The sequence below is a fragment of the Mycteria americana genome, chromosome 2, assembly GCF_035582795.1.
Source record: "Mycteria americana isolate JAX WOST 10 ecotype Jacksonville Zoo and Gardens chromosome 2, USCA_MyAme_1.0, whole genome shotgun sequence".
Taxonomy (NCBI): Eukaryota; Metazoa; Chordata; class Aves; order Ciconiiformes; family Ciconiidae; genus Mycteria; species Mycteria americana.
In genome coordinates, this window is record NC_134366.1 from 126,132,603 (window position 1) to 126,154,823 (window position 22,221).

Consider the following 22,221-nt stretch of genomic DNA (forward strand, 5'->3'; position numbering starts at 1 on the left):
AGCTGAAAAGTCCTTGGCTAATGTAAACACTACTTAGCAACAACTAAAACATCAGTGTGTTATCAACACTGTTTTCATGACAAATCCAAAACATAGCCCCATACTAGCTACTATAAAGAAAATTAACTCTATCCCAGCCAAAACCAGCACATCCAGTAGCAGTCTGGGATTTTGCTGGCTTTGGGAAGTTCTTCCATATTTCAACCAGTATTAACAAGAGGAAGTTTTAGCTTAGGTAATCCATAATGAAGGGAAGACATACATACATACCGAAGCAAAAGTCAACATGTTCAGTTCAAGGAGAGGTGAAATCCTTGCTCACAGGGCTCAGCAGCTCAGCAAATAGGTGAAGGAGCAATCTACATGAAGCCATTCTCCTCATTTTGAACTTCTCCCAGCCTTTTCTTCCACATCAGCCAGTGTGCCTGCAGGAGGAAGCACCAGAGGAATCAGCCAAACAACGTGGCAAAATAAAACACTTAAAATTATTTTCCTACTAAAGAGGTGATTTTTCTGAAATAACAACCAGCTTAGTCACAGAAGGTCAGGCCTCTGAGTGCACCTTATTTTTTGGTCCTTATTTTTTCTGACCACCTCTCCTGGGACTTCCACCCCTGCGCCCCTGCCCAGAAGCCCTACTGAAGCTCAGGGCAGGTGAGGGCCAGTGCTGTCCCAGGCTGCCTCCTGACTTGCTGCTCATCCTTCCTGCACCGAGCTGGGACCTGCCTCCCTGCTCCTGCTTGTCTGCTGGTCACTGGGCTGCCGGTGGGACCTGTCATAGCCAGGAGCCCTGCTCTGCTGGCCCTGCTCAGGTGCCCGGGGGCAGTGCCCTTGTTGGAGGGAGTGTTATCCCTACTCGTGCCTTGGTCACCCTTGGCTCTAGCTTGTCTTCCCTCAAAGGGCTGCCCCCTGACCAGTGGTAGCCAGCCCTTACCTGCCTGCAGCTTCAATCTATGAAGAGGGGAAGGAAAGAAACAGAAGAGGGGGGGGTGCTACTGTGTTTGCACCCTCCAAATGCAAAAATCACAAGATTAGGAAGAGGCAACAGGGAACTGTGGCTCCTGCAGTCCTTTGAGTCTTACTCCAGGCCACTCCACTTCATCTGTACGACAATAAGACACATGCAAGTACCTTCAGTCAGTGTAGATTGAGAACAGGACCATTGGCAGGACAGCCCCCGCTTTTCTCTCTTTCACTAGTCTTTGGAGTAGGAAGAAAGTATATTGCCTTAATATTTCCTGGTTTTAAGATGTCTCTATTGACTTTAATTAACCTTCCCTTAGGCTCACAAACATAACAAACACTACTCCTAAAAGGAAATAAAATTGACTGTGTTCCATGGGATTTTCAAGGCATTTCTAGCTCCTAAAGATACAAATAAAGGTTTTAGTGGGAGGCTTTTAAAGAGATATGTGCTATTACAATGTATCACTAATATTTCATTAATCTGGCTAGCTAATAGTTCAACATCATTAAGGTCCATGCCATAAGCATGCTATAAAATTATAAAATGAATTAAGCTGGCATGAGTTTTGCAGAACAATTATATCGTATTTTCCTTGATCTTTATGTGCTGTTTACACAGTTACAACCTTCAAGCAGAACACTTTGAACTTGAGAAAGTAATTTCCACTAGATATATGAAAACTTAACTGGTGGTACAATTTGCCAGCCTAAAATACTATAATGTAGCTGATCGTAGAATTTTTCCAACAGTCCAACTCCTGTAGAATAAGGTTTCTGGTTTTGGAAATAATTCAGAAAAGAAGTAAAATGAATAAAGTATAGGGATATGAGTCCTTTCTGAAAGCCAAGTCTGCACATAGACAGCCTTAGTGTCTTCTCTAACAAAAGTTGTTACGATAAAGTTGCACTGCCATATATTAGCATTACAGCTACAAATGTTCTTAAGCTCAGCCTTTCCTGAAATGTTACTACCAGCCAGCAACGAAACAGTAGTTAGTATACAGTATTCATCTATAACATTTTTTTTTCAAATGGCTTTAGCAGAGAAATCTTGCATAAAAATGATTCTAAATTACAGTTTATGCCATTCAGCAACATAAATGTAGTGAGAAATAAAGTCAATCAGAGTCGTTTAGTTTTTCTACAGATTGCTGCAACAAAATAATCCTTGTACTGTCAAGTGGAGTGTAAATGGGACTACTTGAGTCACTGATTTCCTATGTTTTGAACAAATATGTGGAGTTATTCCAACAGTATATCCAGAAATAAACAAAGGAAAAAGAAATTTTCTTAATATTCGGGCAGCCTTTAGCAGTTCTACAAAAGCAATTGGGTAATTGTACCAGCCTTTTTTGTTTGCCACTGAACATCTGGATTATACATGAGAATTCTTCTAAGATAAAATAATCAAATAAGAGCATAGGTTTTGCTCAATATAACATCATAAAGCAAAATTTCAAATATCACTAACATTCTGGCTGTACACACCATTCTTACTTCTCAGAGAAGTTAAACTTGAGTGCTCACACGACAGCATTTTTCACTGACAAATCTAGATAGCCTGTAGGTTTTCTTAAGCTGTAGTTCAACTGATAACTCTCCTGAGTTTTTTGCTCTCATTTACTAGTTCTTCGGCAACAGCTGCCAGTGTACTAATAAAGTAGCTCTACTGGTGCTGAACAACTGTGAATATCAGTGTAAAATATGGTTGCTCCACCCCATCTTTTATTTATCTGCTCTCAGAATTGCTTGAGCATGAAGGCAGAGTAGTTTCTGAAGCTCCCTCCTGTTTTTCTATTTCAGAGGGCAGGGCTAGCATGCTGGATGCTTCTTGTTTACTGGCAAAAAGCTGCATGAAGTACTTATTCTGTCTCAGTCTTTAGTGCTTCTACCTGGACGACATTTCAATTGGAAATGCAGTTAATCGGAATTATTCCTCTTTGTGCTTCAGTTTCAGGGACAGCACAAAACACAGAGCTTAATGTAAAACTCCCAGACTCCTTGACTAGGATTATCTGATAATCTTCCCCTATCTGTAAATTTGACCTCTGCTATTGGTCCACTATAGCTAATGGAGCTGACTTGCAAAAATCACATGCTCTTTGTACATCTCATGGATGAGTTTGGTCTGAAAGGGACTCAATCTCTATGCAGTATTGTTCCCCACACCCTGTGATTCTTTAGTGAGCCATTCTTTAAATGGCTTTGTTTTCATATTTTTTCAATAACCTTATTGAGATCATATTTTGAAATGTGTAAAGGCAATAATAAAACTTGCTCCTGAGACGCACACTCAAAGAGCAGTACTGAAAAGGTTAACATTCCCAGTTAAAGCAATTAAATGTTTTATTTATATTTTGGGGATTAAGCAAGCAATTCAGGCATTCAGGAAATCAAGCTGACAAGTCCTATTCACATAAATGACAACGTGCAGACAAAAATTAGATTAATTTCCAAAATAACAATAATTCTTTTACCCAGAATGCCATATTTATGGAAAGTGTTCAGAACATTGCTTCCAATTATTTCCAACTTTGCAACAAATTATTACAGAACAACCTTTTCTTTATAAAATTACCCTGTTTTGATGACTCATTGCACCTTTTCATTCTTTGTATAAATGGACCTTATTCGTTACGTAGACACAGAAGGCATGCATTTGCAAAACAAAAGCAAGACAGAGGGGAAAGAAATAGTTTCCTTGTTAATGTAGCCACACATTTATGAAAACTTTGCTAAATTAATGTAGCTGCAGGGTTCATAATAACCTATGTGCGCTTATGCCTTGCCAGATGGTGCATAGGTTATTTCCCTGGAATTAAGCAGTCATGCGTATTTACCTCACAGTAATACCTTTTGACAGACACATACGCATATATACAAATACATTTACAATCATGCATGAAAAAGTCTGAGAATTAATTAATCTAGGGTTTTTCAATAATAAGAAAAAGAAATTAAAGAAAATGGTCATATGATACAGTAGGTAAAAGTGGTCAACATAGCAATATTTAGGAAATGGCAGGGCAAGGTCCAACCGTTTCCTTATAAACAGCTCTTTGGTTGTTGATTGTTTGTTCAGTTTTAAATCACAGAATTTTGGAGTTGTTAGATTGTTGGTACTCCGTTGCCAGTTGATGGTGATCACACTAAAAAGTATTAGAGTCAACTTTGTATCACTGATATCTAGCTGCTGCAGAGTTATATTAGCTATGCTTTTAGATCTGGCCCCTGCTGTCCAAAGCCTTTTAAACAATAGGTTATTACAATGCATAATTTATCACTACAGATTAAAGGTACTCATGCATAGAAGACAAAAGACCAATCAGGGTGCTTGTCTAGGGGGATCCATGCTGAATATTCCTGGTTGCTGGTCATTGTCTCTCTCGTCCTAAGTCAGAGACCTGATTATCTAAGAGCTTCCCTGTCCCCTACCAGGACACATGCTGCTGGCGGGATATGCTTTGTAAGTACTCCTGGATCTCTGTGACTTGGTTTTATTCAGGAACAGTCCAGGAACACAGCCAAAGTCATTTGTGTATAAGGATTTTTCAGAGAGAGGTAATGCTATTTTTTAGGAGACAACTGTTAGTGAAAATACTGGGTTTTATGTTTTTCACTGGCTGGCTAACCTGAGTTGATTTGTTCATGATGAATGTTTGGTTTTTTAATCCTGCTGGATGTAGAATACCATTGAAAGATTAAGTAGGAGAGCCTAGAGCTTTATGTACAGCATTTTTTTTCATGACGTAAATCTAACTAAATAAAGAACAAAACCTGGAGTGAATAGTAGGAGCACCATTTGCCTTTGTCATGTTCCTGCAGTCTATGCTTTTTTCTTTACTTGCACTCATATAAATTCTCACCAAGCTTGATATGCTTAGCTAAAAGAAAGAAAAAACCTCCTCATAAACCCTTACATGGAAACAATGTTCAGATGTTAGTCTAAATGCTGGACTGTGCTTTGCCCTATCTGTAAATGTTCTTCCTCAAAAACACTGCTAGAAAACTCTTGTTTTTCCTACTTATTTTAACAAATTGTAATCTTCTTTTTCTCTATAACAATTACAGGAGTAGTAATTATCCACTCACTTAATGTGCTGCACATCTTGGACTTGTCAGCCAACTTTCCTTTGTTGGCCATCCTTTCAGAATAAGATACCCTGAGTGAACAGTGTTATTTATCCCTCCCTCTACTTCCTCCCTCCAGAGACCTCTACGCTCTCTATGTCCCTTTGACCTCAGATATATTTATAATATCTTTGATGTTCCTATGTGATAACACTTTCTTTTTAGTCAATGTTATCATATTGTGCAGAGAGCTTTTTGTGTTCCTACTACTTCCCAGGAACACAGCGCCTTCCCTAAAAAATTCATAAAATAGGGCATCATCCTACATTCTCTATCATAACAGTTTTTTATCATATAAATGTGAATGTAGTGAGACTGTATAAACAAAGAAAAGAAAGATTGTACTGGGAAGTCCTCAATGTAATTTCTAAAGTGTCTGATCATGTGCCATGTCCTTCATCCCCATAAACCAACTCTGTAAACCAAAGGGCAAAAGAAGACCATGCAGCTGATAATGGTTTAAAAAAGCACCTTGCAAAAAACGGCAACTGCAGTTGTTGAGGTACATTACTAAAAGTGACAGATTTTTGATTTGCTCTTTTTTCAAGTCCCCTGTGAGTCACATTACCATCATTTCTTCATCTGTAGGGGACAAACTCTGTCCCTTCTGTGAATTATATCAGCAATCTTCTGTCAGACACATGCAATATTGCTAGGTGACACCTTGCAGCAGGTGTTCACTTCTTCCATATGGTGCTTCGTACATTTACTTGAACTATCATATCTGAAGCATATTGAATTTGTTCAGCCTACAGAAGTTGTCAAGCTAGATGGACGACATTCTCTTAAGTATGTACATTCATCTGGGCTTGACAAGTGTCCATTTGACACTGAATGGAAATTCTTTTCCCGAGAAGGCTCCAGAATACCATATTACCTGTCACTGTAATTGTTGTGCTGCCAGAACTTTGCAAGAGATGTTTGCAGATTCCCACTGGCAAATTACTTTTATCTTGATATGTCAAAGTATAAAGTATCTAGATTTCCTGTTCTGAATTGGGTAAGTGAGCACACTTTATAAGCAATAGACAAGTCCTTACCTCCTTTTAGACTTTCATTTCATAAATAAGTGTATTTGGTCTGTGCTACTGGCTGCTTCAATAGAGTATCCATGTCATTTAAAATGGCCTCTACTGGAAAGTTGGATTTTTTTTTTTTTAAACACCTTTTTTTTCTAGAACACATCCTATTGACAGGCTATGTAATTATTCTCTATTCACTTGTTCAGCACAATGCTACCTACAGCAATGAATCTTTAACTGCTCTTGTATTTACTGAAAAGATCTAGTCACTTACTATGTGTGTGTAACATTTGGCATCCTGATTTAATTGAGGCTGCAAAGTCCTAGACAGTTTAGTAAGAATATTTATTGACTTGGACAAACCAGGGAAGGACGACACAGTCCCTGTGAAGTGGGATTCAAAATCAGCAGGCTATAGCGTCATTTGTAATCTGACAAAAATTATGCTCTGTAAAAGTCAGACACCTTTTTTTTTAGCCTACTATAGCATGATAGCAAAAATAAGTAGACAAAAAATCTTGGTCAATCTATGTTAGGATGATACATATGAAAAGACTGGTATATATGTAGCAGCAAAGGTGTCAATCCTGCATCTATATAGTGCTAAAGATCCTTTAGCCTACTTCCTAGTATTTTTCTGCACTGAACAGATTCTTGGCAGTAGCCCCAAAATTAATGAAGCAAACATATCTCTTCTACAAAATCTCTTCCAAAATTATGTTTTTCTATAACAGATTTCACTCTAACAAGCTGGTGCCGCTTGGTACTTACTGCTGTATCTTCTGGATTTTATCTTGTTACTTGTGTAGCACTGGATATCACAAGCTGAAGTGAAAACATCCACAACAAATAACATTTTGTTTATCAAAACTAAAACTAGAGAGAGAAGGATTCAGCCTTTTAGGTCATGAAAAACTGAGGGTTATAATCTGTGTAATTGATTAGATTTAGGGCAATTGCTCATAAAGCATGTTAGCCTTGGTTTCATTGGCTAGTGCCATGTAGGTGAAGGCCTTATGAACAGATATTTCTTCTTGCATTTGCTTTGATTTCACTAGAAATCAGGTTCATAAACAAGGCAGTCTTGCAGTCATTGGAGGTTCCACCCAAAGGAACTGCAATCCAAAGAATTAGTGGGGTTTTTTTCAGGTACTTCTGGCCTGCCTGAAGAGGCTGGTGGTTGTGTGAATGGCTGTGGGCATTTTCCTGCCTGTCTTGTCCCCCTAGTGAGGTTAAAAGCAGTCCATGAGAAAATGCTTGAAGAACTCATATACATTCAATTTGTATATCCTGATCCTAGTAAACTGTCTAGAAGATAGCAATGTTTATGTAGGGTAAGATCAAAAGTCCACCTATCTCAATAACCTGTCCCTTATGCTGAACAGGAATAAATAGTTTTTACTTCATCATAATGTCACTCAGCCAGACAGTATCATTTGAGATCTTTCTGCAAGTCTTTGCCACCTGTTTTAGCTGAACTCCAAATAATTCAGTATTATTATAAACTTTGTCACATGACTGTTCATCCCTTCACTGATCGCTTGTGAATTTGTTTATCTGCTCTAGCAAAGAACCTTTTCATAAAATCTCAGAATAGTTGAGGCTGGAAGGGACGTCTGGAGGTTGTCTTGTCCAACCGCCCTGCTCAAGCAGGACCCCTTAGAGCCAGATTGGAGACTCTGGAAGCTAAGGAAGGTTCCAGAGTCTCTAAGGAGGGAGACTCTGGAACCTCTCTGGGCAGCCTATTCCAGTGCTCAGTTACCCTCACAGTAAAAAAGTGTTTCCTGATGTTCAGATGGAACCTCCTGTGTTTCAGTTTGTGCCTGTTGCCTCTGGTCCTGTCACTGGGCACCACTGAGAAGAGCCTGGCTCTGTCCTTTTTGCACCCTCTCTTCAGGTATTTCTATACATTGATAAGATCCCCCTGAGCCTTTTCTTCTCCAGGCTAAACAGTTCCAGCTTTCTCAGCCTTTCCTCATATGTAAGGTGCTCCAGTCCCCAAGTCATCTTTGTGGCCCTTCGTTGAACTCTCTCTAGTATATCCATGTCTCTCGTACTGAGAAGCCCAGAACTGGACACAGTACTCCAGGTGTGGCCTCACCAGCGCTGAGTAGAGGGAAAAGATCACCTCCCTCGACTTTCTGGCAACACTTCTCCTAATGCAGCCCAGGATACCTTCTTTGCCACAAGGGCACATTGCCAGCTCATGTTCAACCTGGTGTCCACCAGGACCCTCAGGGCTTTTTCTGCCAAGCTGCTTTGCAGATGGGTGGCCCCCAGCATATATTGGTGCATGGGGTTGTTCTTCCCCAGGTGCAGGGCTTTGCACTCCTCCTTGTTGAACTTCATGAGGTTCCTGTTAGCTCATTTCTCCAGCCTGTTGAGGTCCCTCTAGATGGCAGCATGGTCCTCTGGCATATCAGATACTTATCCCATTTTTGTGTCATGAGCAAACTTGCTGTGGTTACATTCTGTCCGATCATCCAGAACATTAATGAAGATGTTAAACAGCACCTAGGGTACACTGCTAGTCACTAGCCTCCAACTAGACTTTGTGCTGCTGATCACCACCATCTGGGCAGAGCCATTCAGCCAGTTTTCAGTCCACCTCACTCTCTGCTCATCCAGCTCGTACATCAACAGCTTCTCTATGAGGATCTTACAGGAGACAGTGTCAAAGGCCTTACTGAAGTCCAGGTAGACAATATTCACTGCTCTCCCCGCATCTACCAGGCCAGTCATTTCATCGTAGAAGTTTATCAAGTTGGTCAAGCATGACTTCCCCTTGGTGATGCCAAGCTGACTACTCCTGATGATTTTCTTGTTCTTAATGCACCTGGAAATGGTTTCCAAGATTATTTGCTCCATCACCTTCCCAAAGATTGGGAACTACTGGCCTGTAGTTCCCTGGGTCTTCCTTCTTGAAGATAGGAGTGACATTTGCTTTCCTCCAGTCTTCAGGCACTTCTCCCAGTCACCAGGATTAATCAAAGATCATCAAGAGTGGCATCCCAATGACATCTGCCAGTCCCCTCAGCAGTTGTGGTGCATTCCCTCAGGGCCTATGGATTTATGCATGTCTGGTTTTCTTAGTATTCCCTGACCTGATCCTCTTCCACCAAGGGTACATCTTCCTTACTCCAGCCTTTCCCCCTGGTCTCTGGGATTCCTGAAGGGCCAGTCTTGCTCGCAAAGACTGAGGCAAAGAAGGCATTCAGTACTTCCTCCTTTGTAACCAGGTTATGTGTCCTATCGAGCAATGGGCCCACATTTTCCCTAGTTCTCTTTTTGATGCCTATGTACTTATAGAAGCCCTTCTTCTTGTCTTTCACATGCCTGGCCAGATTGAATTTTATTTGGGCTTTAGCTTTCTTAACTTCATCCCTGGATGCTCAGATGATGTTTCTGTATTCCTCCTACATTACCTGTCCTTGCTTTCACCTTCTGTATGTGTCCTTTTTCTGTTTGAGTTTGTCTAGGGAGCTCCTTGTTCATCCACACAGACCTCCAGGTATTTTTGCCTGACTTCTTATTCACTGGGATGGAGCTCTTTTGAGCTTGGAGGAGGTGATCTTTGAATATTAACCAGCTTTCTGGGGCTCCCCTTCCTCCAAGCCTTATCCCATGGGACCATCCCAAGCAGTTCTTTGAAGAAACCAGAGACTGATTTCCTGAAGTCCAGGCTTGTGAGCTTGCTTTTCACTCTCCTCCCTACCCCCAGGATCCTGAATTCCACCATCGCATGGGCACTGCAGCCAAGACTGCCTTTGATCTTCATATCCCCAACAAGCCTCTCCTTGGTGAGTATGAGGTCCAGCAAAGCACTTCTCATTGGCTTCTCAATCACTTGGAGGTCGAAGTTATCACCAATGCACTCCAAGAACCTCCTGGATTCCTAATGCCCTGCTGTGTTGTCCCTCCAACAGATATTGGGGTGGTTGACCAGGACCAGGGCCTGTGAACATGACGCTGTTCCTGCCTGCCTGCCTCATCCACTTGTTTTTCCTGGTCAGGTGGCCCATAGCAGACACACACTATTATGTCACCTTTACCTGTCCTCTATTTAATCCTATCCCATAAGCTCTCTGTTGACTCCTTGTCCATCCCCATGCACTCCAGCTGCTTTCTCACATAAGGGGCCACTCCCCCTCCTTGTCTTCTCTTCCTGTCCTTCCTGTACAGCCTGTATCCCTCTATTGCAACACTCCAATCATGGGAGCCATGCCACCATGTCTCCATGATCCCAACAAGATCATAGCTCTGCAACTGCATGCAGGTCTCTGACTCATCATGTTTATTCCCCATACTGAGTGCATTAGTATACAGGCACTTAAGTGGGGCACCCCAGCATGTTCAATTCCTGGAGAGACTTTGAGGGATTTGTCCACAACAGTCCCTTGTAGGCACCTCCTTGCCCATGTGCAGGTGCTGGAGGTCACCTCACCCAAGCCCTGTTTTGTTGACTTTGTGTTGCCTTCCCATCACAATACCCCATTCCCTTTTCTCAGCAATCCCTCACAAGCCTGCTGGTTGCCCTCTCCCTCCCCCATCATTCCTAGTTTAAAAACCTCCTAATGAGGTCAGCTACCCTATTAGTGAAAATATTCTTGCCCTGCTTAGTAAGGTGCTACCCATCTCTCCCAAGCAGACACTGGTTTGCAAGCAGAGTCACATGGTCATAGAACCCAAAACCTTGCTACCAACACCAGTTCTGCAGCCAATTATTGACTTGTTCTATTAGTGCCCTTCTCCTCACATCCTTTCCCCTCACCAGCAGGACTGAGGACACCACCTGAGCCCCCATGACCTTGACTACCACCCCCAGAACTTTTGTTACTTTTATGACTCTTAGTAATTTTATGGTCATGACTTCCATTTTCCAGTTTTCCCTCTGTGGGGACCTCCCTCTGTTGCGTTGGTTATGGTAGCCTTTGTAAATGTAACTTATTTTTAAAAACTAACTTCTATTCCCCTGATGCTAAAGCCAAGTCAAACATCAGATTATATAGTATAGAGAGCTTTTGTAATCTTACATTAGAGTTTCTTAAAAATACTTGCTAATTTCTTGCTATAAAGCTTAGCAATTTGTTGCAAAACCATTTCTATCAACACTTCAATTTTACACAGTTCATCACTGTAAGTATGGAGAGAAATCATCAGTGTGAAAACCTCCCAAAATCCTTCTGTGTAAACCAATGAAAAATGTTAATTAGTCTTGCAAAGACTTTAGTTTCCTTTTATAGCATCATAATTTACAAGCTTCACAACCTAGTGCTTTATAATTTCAGCTTATGCTTCTGTGATGTTTTAAAGTGTGTTGGGATGAGGAAGCTGCCCATAAAAATCTTTTCTTATGCACCTTATTACACTTTTAAGTTGTAAAAGTTTGTTCTTTTCAGTTTTCTCCATTAAGACACAGCTTTATCTTTCTGAGGAATATCTGCTTGTAATAATTTTCTGATACTTCAATTTGATCACATTAGTTTTTATTGAGTTCTTTTAAAGTCATACTTAATTGTGGTTTATACCACTGATCCTCTATGGCACTAATGATCATTCTCTGTGTGCCATACAGGTCTTTTACTTTTTGGCTGTGCCTTTTAATTTTCTTCTTCCTCATTTTGTTCATCCCCCTTTTAAAATTAGACATTTACGACATGATATTTTTTCCTTTTTTTCCTATAAAGATTAGAATTTCACTGCATTATTGCTACTTTTATTGAGCAGTTTTGGCAGTTTTATCTTGAATAGAGATCTCAACAATTCTCAGGACATAACCAAAGACTGTCCCATATCTTGAAGTCTCTAACTGGCTGGTTCAAGAAATGTCCATTGATGGTGTCAAAAATGTTACCATTGCACCATGGTGCATTATGAAATTGACCCAGTCCACATAAAGTCATCAAAATATCCTGGTTTGTACACTTACATCCTTTCAAATGTCTCTTACTTTTCACACTCATTGTTATCATGTTAGATGATTTATAGTAAAACCCTGGTATTGTACTTGCCCCTCTTCAAAACAGAACTTTATTTTTTGTTGGTCTTTTGTGATATCATCAATGCATTACACACATCTGACAACGTTTTGTTAACATAAGGCACCGTGTCTCTTCTGGCATGATTATCTCTTAGTCACAAATAATTTTTAGTTTCCTATTTACTGAGTTTCACTTACGATTTTGCTTTCATCAAACTTTGGAGAAATCTGTTATATTTCCATTTTAATCCTGAGATTTTAATTAACCTTTTTATTTTTTAGATTCTGAACATTTGTAAAGAGGTACGTACACATTTCATATAAGTCTGTCTATTTTTATGTGCCTTAAATATTGCTTAATATTTCTTAATGTTATTCTTCAGTATCTTCTACCCATATTTTAGAACTTCCTTCTTATTCATATTCAGAGAATGCAGCATTTTTCTCAGGGGATTACGATATTCGTTATCTTAAATGGAGTGTTCTTTCCACTGTTTTACTTTCCCCTGTATTTTAGGTATAAAGAAAAAAATACTGAAAGACTGTCTTAGCTTTAATTGTTATGATCTGGCACAGTGTCAGCAAGTGGCCATTTTGCTGTAACACATTTTCCCTGTGGAAGTTCCTTTCACTGTAAAGCTTTTCTGAGTTCTTATGAACCATTAACATCTCCCATGTTTTTTCCATTATCCTTCCAAGACTCATTCGCATCCTCTTCAGTCCCATGCATGATATAGGCAGTGCTCCCACGCATGTTCCTGTCTTCGAGAAGGGCTTACATTTTCTGGATTTCTTTCACCTCTCCTTATCAAACTATAAATGCCATAATGTCTCACTGAGAGGGCTAGAGCTGACAGAGCCTCACAGGCTTTAGAAAGATGCTTTTAGCTGTGCCTAGAACCACACTTACAGGTTCCTTGTCTCAGATTGGTTTACCAGCCAGCAAATCTGGTCTATATGGATTGCCTTCGGGACCTCCTTAGAAAATTATGTGCTTATAATAATCAGACAGAAAAGAGAGAAATTTCACAAGACTGGTGAGCAGAATATTGATACCAAAAAGAATATGTTTGCAAACTTACAAGGAAGCAAATAATTAAATCATTAAGCACCACTATTAACAGCACTCTTGATAGGAATCTGGTACTGAATCTGAACCGTTTTGCAGGACATACAGACCTAATCTAAACCTCTTAATATGTTTTTCTTCTCCATTGCCACCTGCAAGTCCTCTCCACAGAAATTATAGGGAGACAAGAAGGTTGGGGGTCAGCTTTATTCCTGGCTGCTGCATGTTCTGTCTTCCCCTGCAAAGAGCCAAAGCTCTGCAGGTGGGATCCTGTGGGTCCCAGAAGGAAAGCTAATATGTTCCCCAGAAAATCATATGGGAATTCAAGTTCCTACTCCAACATTGTGCTGCAGTTTCCAGTATGGGATAAAACGCTGCTGCCATAGTAATATCATGGCAGTACAACGAAACAGTGAGGAAGAGAAGAGAAAGAGAAACTAGACATTTCTATCACCTACTGTCCAAAAGATTTAGTATTATTATAGTAACTGGTACTATGGTGAAAGAGTCAAATGGATATTGTGCATTGTTACCACAGAGTGGAAATGCAGTAGCAGAAACTTCTGACCATTGTCACCCTCGGTCAGTCTTCAGCAAATATGGCAGCATCTAATCGATTCCTTCAACTTGCCAAGCTCACTTTTCTGTATGCACCTGTTCTCCTCTGCTGCAAGTTATAAAAATAAGCAGGTTCACATTTCATCTGCAAAGGTGAGTTATTTTTTTATATATATTATTGTTATTTACACAGCACTGCGTGTCACAAGTGTGTGTGCAAATATAGGAAAATCACCTATATTGTGTATTCCCGCTCATACATACAGATTTTTCTGCAGCTAGTCAGAATTGATGAGCTGGTTTAAAAAATGTGAGGAAAATATGACAGCCAATGTCAGAGGAAAATAATAAACTGTATGGGAACAGCTCCTGTACATAGCTAGCTACATACATAGAAGCTCCTTTCTGGATCTCTATCAGAGGGGAAAGGGTACATGTTGAAGCAACACAACAAAGAGAAGAGAAACTCTGTTGTAACTAGCTGGATCCCAGTGATAACAGTGTTGGTGATAATTAATTACATGTGTTGTGTACAAAGTTTACTACTTTGACAAGACAGAAACAACTTTATTTGTACTTTGTAGAGGGAATACTAAGACCAGATGACAGCTCACCCCTGAACTTCTTCTTCAATGTGTCATATGCATGGGGTGCACTCTGCATTGCGATTGGTAACTGGGAAATTATTCCCGTACCTTGAGAAAAGACAGGAAAAGAGAATAATAAGCACAAAATACTAAAAAAGTAAATGCACAGATGTATCTCTCCTGTAAGCATAAAGGCACAGCAGTATTAACAGTGAGATATTTTGATCTGGTAGTAAAGTCAAGTCTTAAGAATTAACAAAGCAAAACCAGCCAGGAGTCAGAAGAGCAGGTGGACTGAAAGGAGTGAACTTTAGCCACCATAATCTTCTTGGGATCTCGGGATCTAAAGACAGAAGTGTAGAAGGCATTTAATAATATTCATGTTATTTGCAGAGTAGGGAATCAGCTAATAATTTCTGTGATAGAAATTTGACCTAAGAAGTGTTTTAATGACTAGCTTGATTTAATGTTTTTGTTGTAAAAATCTGAGTGCATTCATATGAAGTATTATATATATAAACAGACAAGTGATTGGTCACTTTGAAAACCAATCTGAAAAGCAATTTCCTTTACATGAGAGCCAAAGATAGGGATATCCAAAACAACTGGCTATGGTTTTTTTTAAAGTTATAACAGCTTGCAGAATATAACCTAGAGCCAGTATAGTCCAGATGAATCTCTGAACTGATTACACCACAAGACCTTTTCAAATAAGTCAAGATCAGAAACAAATTATTAACAGAATATATTCTTTTATGCCAAGGTATGAAAAAAGAAGCCAGAGTATCCTTGTAACCAAGGATGCTGCGGTCTACATGAGTGGTCCAGTGGCTGGATGAAAACTGGCTGGATTGTCAGGATCAAAAGGGAATGGTTAAAGTTTCATATCCTGCCTGGAGGCCATTATCAGTGGAGTACCTCAAGGAACTATCCTGGGACCTGTCCTGTGCAATATCTTTATAAACAACCCAGAAAAGTGCACCCTCATTAGGTTTCTAAATGATGCCAGACTGGGGGTGCAGTTGATAAACCCAAGAGCAGGCCTGACACTCAGACAGGCTGGAGGAAAGGGGCCAAAGGGAACTTCATGAAATTAAGCAAAAACAAATGTGAATTCTTGCACCTGAGATAGACCAAGACCTGAAAAAGTATGAGCTGGGAACTGACCAGCTGAGGAGCAGCCCTGCTGAACAGCTTCTGGGGGTCCTGGGGGACAGTGGGCTACACAGCACACAGCAGTGTGCCCTGGCAGAAAAGAAGGCTAACAGCATCCTGGGCTGTGTCAACAAGAGTGCAGCCAGTAGATCACGAGACTTCATAATTTATCTTTTTGCAGCAGTGGTTGGACTGCATCTGGAATACTTTGTCCAGTTTTGGGCCCTTCATGGTAGAAAGGATGCTGATAAACTAGAGTGAGTTCAGTGGAGGGCCACCAAGATGATCAGGGTGGGGGGGGAGGGGATGGAACAGTTGCCTTTTGAATAAATGCTGAAGGACTGGGACTTGTGCATCCTGGAAGCTAGACAGTTTTGGGGGGGCCTATCAGTAGCTTACCCCAGTGCCTATGTGGAGGTTACTGAGAAGATGAGGTCAGGCTTTCTGGTGGGGTCCATGATGAGAGAAAGACAGAAAATTGTCCTAAATTGTAAGAGGGGATGTTCTGACTGGTTATAAGGAAAAAAAATTGAGAGTGGTAGGACAATTAAGCTTTGGAGATGGTTACCCAGTGAGGCTGTGCAGTCTCTATTCTTTGAAGTTTTCAAAATCTTGTGGAAAAACCTTGAACCACCTCGTCTGAATTCAGTGTTGACCATGCTTGGAATGGAAGGTTGGACTAGGTTGGAATGGGAGGTTGGACTACTTGGAACAGGAGGTTGGACACTGAATGCGGTGTTGACCATGCTTGGAACGGGAGGTTGGGACAGGGACAGAATTTTTAGCAAGGCCTGTTGTCGGGGACAGACTTTTTAGCAAGGCCTGTTGTGATAGGACAAGGAGTAATGGTTTTAAACTAAGGGAGGGCAGATTTAGACTGGATTTAAGAAAGAAATGTTTTACAATGACGGTGGTGAGGCACTGGGACAGGTTGCCCAGAGAGGTAGTGGAGGCCCCATCCCTGGAAACATTCAAGGTCGGGTTGGACGGGGCTCTGAGCAACCTGATCCAGTTGAAGATGTCCCCGTTCTTGCAGGGGTGTTGGACTAGATGACCTGTAAAGGTCCCTTCCAATCCAAAGCATTCAATGATTCTATGACTACAGACCCCCTGAGGTCCCTTCTAACCTGAATTATTCTATGACCTCTAAAGGATGCAATCTCCCCCTGCCACCCCCCAAGTTCCTCATAGTTGGAAATCAGAATCAAACAATTAAGTCTCTTCTATAATAATGATTTTTATAGTTATAACAACAGAGCCTCCCTCATACATGGACAGTCTCAGACCTGATTTCATAGTGGGAGGTAGTAAAGAGACTGGGTTGTCTGATGCAGGAATACAGCAAGTCGGACATTTTCAGTGAGGGAAGAGGAGAGGGAGAGGAAAAAGATTTAAAATTATTCCGTAAGTACAGGTGTCCTGCTCTTCTTCTTGATCCGAGTAGTAAATCCTCTCCTCCTTAAGAATACCATTCCCTTGTTGCTTTTTTATGTCATCATCATCATCTCTATCCATTTCACAAACTGTGGAATAAGATCCCTAGACCTCAACAGTTTTTCCTCTGTTTTTTAAGTGTCAGGATATCTGGACTACTGATCTGAATAGAACAGATCCTGCCTTATAGAATGTGACAATCAAATCATAGAAAATTTGGAAAAGACTTTAAAACTTCTGGTACAACCTCCTTCTTCAAGCAAGGCTTATTCCAAACTTAAATCAAGTTTCTCATGGACTTTTCTAGTTTTGCTTTGAGAATCTCAAAAAATGAAGAATCCGTAGCATCTCTGGGCAACCTGTACTTAACCACTCTCATGGTAAAGATTTTTAATTTTTCTTTACGACTAGTAAATTTTCCTTGTTGCAGCTTTGCCTCTTGTCCTTTAATTGTTCATCTCTGAGAAGGTTCTGGCTCCATCTTCTCTATAACCTCACTTCTGGGAATGAAAAACAGCAAATAGATCCCCTGTTAGCCTTCTCCAAGTTAAACAGACCCTATTCTCAGCCTCTCCTTGTATGTTATATGGTCTAGCTACCTAAGCTTTTTAGGAGCCTGCCACCAGACTCTTTCCAGGTTGTTGACTTCTTTCCTGTACTGAGGGTGTCCAGAGCTGTATGCAGTATTCCAGATGCAGCCTCATCAAGTGCCAGGTAGAGGGAAACAATCACTTCCTTTGATCCACTGGCTCTGGATGTGGTTACTTCTCACAATGACACACAACTGATTCATGTTCAACTTCCTATCCACCAGAACTCCGGGACCTTCTCTGACATGCCAGTACAGGTCTCTAGCTTGTGCCAATGCCTGGGGTTCTTCCATTCCAGGTTGCAGGCTGGTCTTTGCATTTGTCCATGTTGAACTTCATCCAGTTTCTTTTGGACAATTCCTTAAATTTATCAAGGTCACTCTGAACACTATCTTCCTGCTATGTTGAAAGCATTGTTAAAGTCAAGATAAATGATACCCACTGCCTTCTCCTTGTCTGTAGAACTAGTCATTTTAAGACAAAAGACAATCAAGCTGATAAAGAATGATTTCCCCATAGGAAGTCTGTACTATTAGTTTCCATCTAACATTTTTTCTTTCTTTTGCCTGGAAATGGCTTCCATGAGGACATGTTCCCAGAAACTGAGGTGAGGCTGTCTAGCCTGTAATTCCCCAGATATTTCTTCTGGCATTTGTTGAAGACAGGTGTTACATTTGTGTTTTTGTGCAAACCAGAGACCGTCCCTCATTGCTACAATCCCTCCAAGATATTGGAGAATGGTTTTGAAATGACATCAACTAACTCCCTATTTTACAACCACATTACAAGAAGAGTTTAAAAGTAATACTAAATAATTGAAAGAACTTGCACTATAATATTGTACATCCTACAAGTTTGCTTTAGCAGTCTTGGATGCTTTTTGCAGAGCTGTGGTTCATAGGATCTACCATATTTTGACACAGTGATATGTGGATGAAAAGGAAGAACCTCACAGTTGGTTCACAGGCACGCCTTTCCACAAATGAAGCTTAAATTAGAGCCTGGTAGTTTTAGAGATCGAAGTAAATGTGAATGAAGAAAACTGCATGAGAGTGTCACTCATTTTAAGGACATATATTGTACAAGAGCCAATTATCACCACATTTTTTTGGAAGATATTTAAGGTCTTCCAGGCTTTGGCGGGGGGGCTATAGAAGTTAGTTTGTTCCCTAATAGTATCAGCAAAGATACACTTTAGGCTTGGAGCTTTACTTCCAACTGCCCTTTCTGTCACCAATTATTTTGTGCACACACCAAAGGAAATCAGTCAAGACTGTCAGCAGCATTGATCCTGCTTCTCTCTGCCAGATGTTCTTCTTGTCCATCTGCTCACACTTGCTTTGCACTATATGAAAAAGAACTGGAGGCTGTGAGGTGACACTGCAATTAACCTTGTAAATGATTTCCCTTTTGCAAATGAAACCAGCAATTGGTTCCATAACTTACACAATTAAGAGCAATGCATCTTAGTCATTTTCTGTAATCCTCCATTTAATATTTGATCATTGATTTAATGTTTAATACTGTGGAATCATTTCTGTGTCCCTCATTTCTTGAATGTCCTTGATTTTAAGGATAGTCAGCAAGATAGTAGCTTGATCTTGCAAAGCTTTACTTGTGTGAGTACTCTGATGAAGGCCAATGTGATTATCCATACGAATAAGGGTTCGCATGGGTAAATTCTTATATTTCAGACATATCATCCCTGTCTTAATAGTCTTCTTTAACTGTTTTCTTTTCTTTGGAGCTAGTTTAAAATTAATTATATGTGTGGAGAGGTCTTTAGGTGTTAAACATAATTATTTTCAAAACTCAAATTTCGGTGCAACATGATTTGAAATTTTGTCATGTCTTAAAACAGTTATTAATAATCATTTTTAACCATAGAAAATCAAAGCTGCCTGTCAATATCAACTGACATCATGTGAGTGAGAACATGCATATGTATATTTGATATATACTAAAGTGAAATACTTGGAAGACTGAACATTTCAGGCAGATATTTTGCCAATCTACCTAGATATTCAGATATCTTAATCCTTAAGGGTAAGTGTTTCTGTCATTCCAGGCCTCTCAATCTGTTATGTAAAGGCTGCCAGTATGTTGCAATTTTTTGAAGAAAACTACTATTCACTGAGAAATAAATGAAATAAATGATCAGGGGCTTGTTTTAATGGACGATTCAGATGACCAGTTCAGGAGTTGCAGTTAGGCTTCCAGAGGTGAAAGCACATTCCATTAAATTATTGTATTGTATATCTTTGCTGTTATTTCATTTCAAACTCCACAAATATTTTCTTATTCAGATGAAAGTCACTAGGTTACTATAATAAGCAGTTGTATTATGTGACAACTGCCATCTTGGTCATGACCTGGGATAGAAAATTGAGTTTTCAGTTGATAAAAACATTGGGTACTACAGCTGGAGCCACAGGACTGACCCCTACACTTTGCTATAGTAGCATGACTCTACACACAGGGCAAGAGGTACCACTCACTACACCATGTGTTGTAACAGCTGAACCCAGAAATGCAAGAACCCACCATTGTGCTAGATCTTGGTGGATGTGGTGGAAACTTCCAGGTTGCTTAAAGTGGCAGTTCCTTGTTTTGTTGGGAAAAGTCCTATTACTCATTCAGCTATGAATCAGTTTTGAAACGTATGGTTCCTCCACAATGCCTTGGGAAATTTTGCAAATTCAAATAGTTAAAATAAGTTACAGTGAATTACTTTCCCAATAAATATAAAATAATAAACAGAATATGTTTGATAAGTGCAATAAGACCTGCCATTAATGTATATAATTTGTTTCTGTTTGGTTGGGTTTTCTTAGTTTTTGTGGAACTTGTTTTAAATCAAGTGGGAAGGTTCATTATTTGTCATCCGTAACAGTAGCTATATCTGTTTCCTATTGTGTATGCAAACCTTCATCTTAAAGTTCACTGAAATAGCCTTGTTTCTAGTCTTGTCATCTTCAAGGTTCTCAGTCATGGGGCTTTTTTATACATTGCAACTTTTATAGTGTAGGTCTAGAGACATTGGAAAAATAAATAACAATGAAGAAGTCCATATTTTTTAAATTCTAGTTTCTCTGCATGGAGATTATCAGATTAAGAGCAAATAGAACCTGAATCTGTCATGTTTTTAAGTGTTATTAAATGAAACAGTTTTGTCTTTTCTCAAGAGCCAACTGATTATAAGAACTCCACAATTCTTGTAACATTGCTTACAAATAATTGACAGATTAGCTTGTGCTGTGTACTGCTCATGCTTACATGGGCTTATTCTGCAAATAGAAATTTATCCTAGGATTGATCATGAAGTAAGGTATAGTTCACTCTGAATAAGCACAGATATCTTAGAACTAGGTCCAGACACATATTACTCTATGGGAGTGTCCTTCCCTTCCCTTCCCTTCCCTTCCCTTCCCTTCCCTTCCCTTCCCTTCCCTTCCCTTCCCTTCCCTTCCCTTCCCTTCCCTTCCCTTCCCTTCCCTTCCCTTCCCTTCCCTTCCCTTCCCTTCCCTTCCCTTCCCTTCCCTTCCCTTCCCTTCCCTTCCCTTCCCTTCCCTTCCCTTCCCTTCCCTTCCCTTCCCTTCCCTTCCCTTCCCTTCCCTTCCCTTCCCTTCCCTCTCCCTCTCCCTCTCCCTTTCCCTCTCCCTTTCCTTTTCTTCTTTGCCTCTCCTCTCCTCTCCTCTCCTCTCCTCTCCTCTCCTCTCCTCTCCTCTCCTCTCCTCTCCTCTCCTCTGTCTTCCTGTCTTCCTTTCCTAATTGTGGAAATCCAGAATTATTTTGCTGTTTAGCCAATAAAGCAGAACTTTTCGTGACATTTTGTTCTACATCATCACCACTTTTTACCTCTTCACCAAATGAGAGAAAAAGCAATCTGTAAAATCTGTCATTGGTCACTGTCCCTTTTCCACTTCACAAACTTTCTACCAAGACAGTAAAAGTTGCCACTTTTTTGCACCAGTTTGTTTATCTTTCTCTCTCTCTTTGTGCTGTCCATTTAATTAAAGGTCAGGATCTATGACTATAATCTTCTTCTGGGGTAATAGCTAAACCTAGTAGGGTATCTTCTTTACACCACTGACAGTCTATCACTGATGATTCCTCATGGTAGCTATTCTGTGCACCTCATCATTCTGCTGGATATTTCTGTAGAGACTGTCTTTAAAATCCCATTTGTACCATTTGGGTCAGGTCAGGAAGAGTAATGGCTCTAATCTTGTTGGAGTGATATTATTAATCTTGAAGCAGGTGAGGAGCAAGATGCTTTCTCCTGCCAAAGAATTCAGACTTCAGTTCAGCAGTGGGTAATCCCAGGTTTATTGCACATGGCAAAATGACTCAAAGATTAAGCTATCATTTTTCATCATATTTAAACCTGTATGCTATGGTCAATCAATTTCAGAGAACTAAGATGGAGGACTAAAGTTTCCCTTTCCAGTTTCAGCCAGCTAGTTTTAAATTTTCTTAATATGTTTTTAGCAGATAATAAGCAAAAGTAAACAGTAGTAGCTGTGAATCACAGCAGTATTCCTCTATGATCATAATCGTATGCTGAGCTTTTTGCTTCTGGGTATAACAGGTGCATATTTGCTGATGTCTAGAAATTTGAAAAATTCACTTCACAATTAACACCAGATTCAGCAATTTGTCATTTAAATTTCAGGACCGACCTGTTGTTTATAAAAACCATTAACATCAGCTGCAGTCACTATCGCTT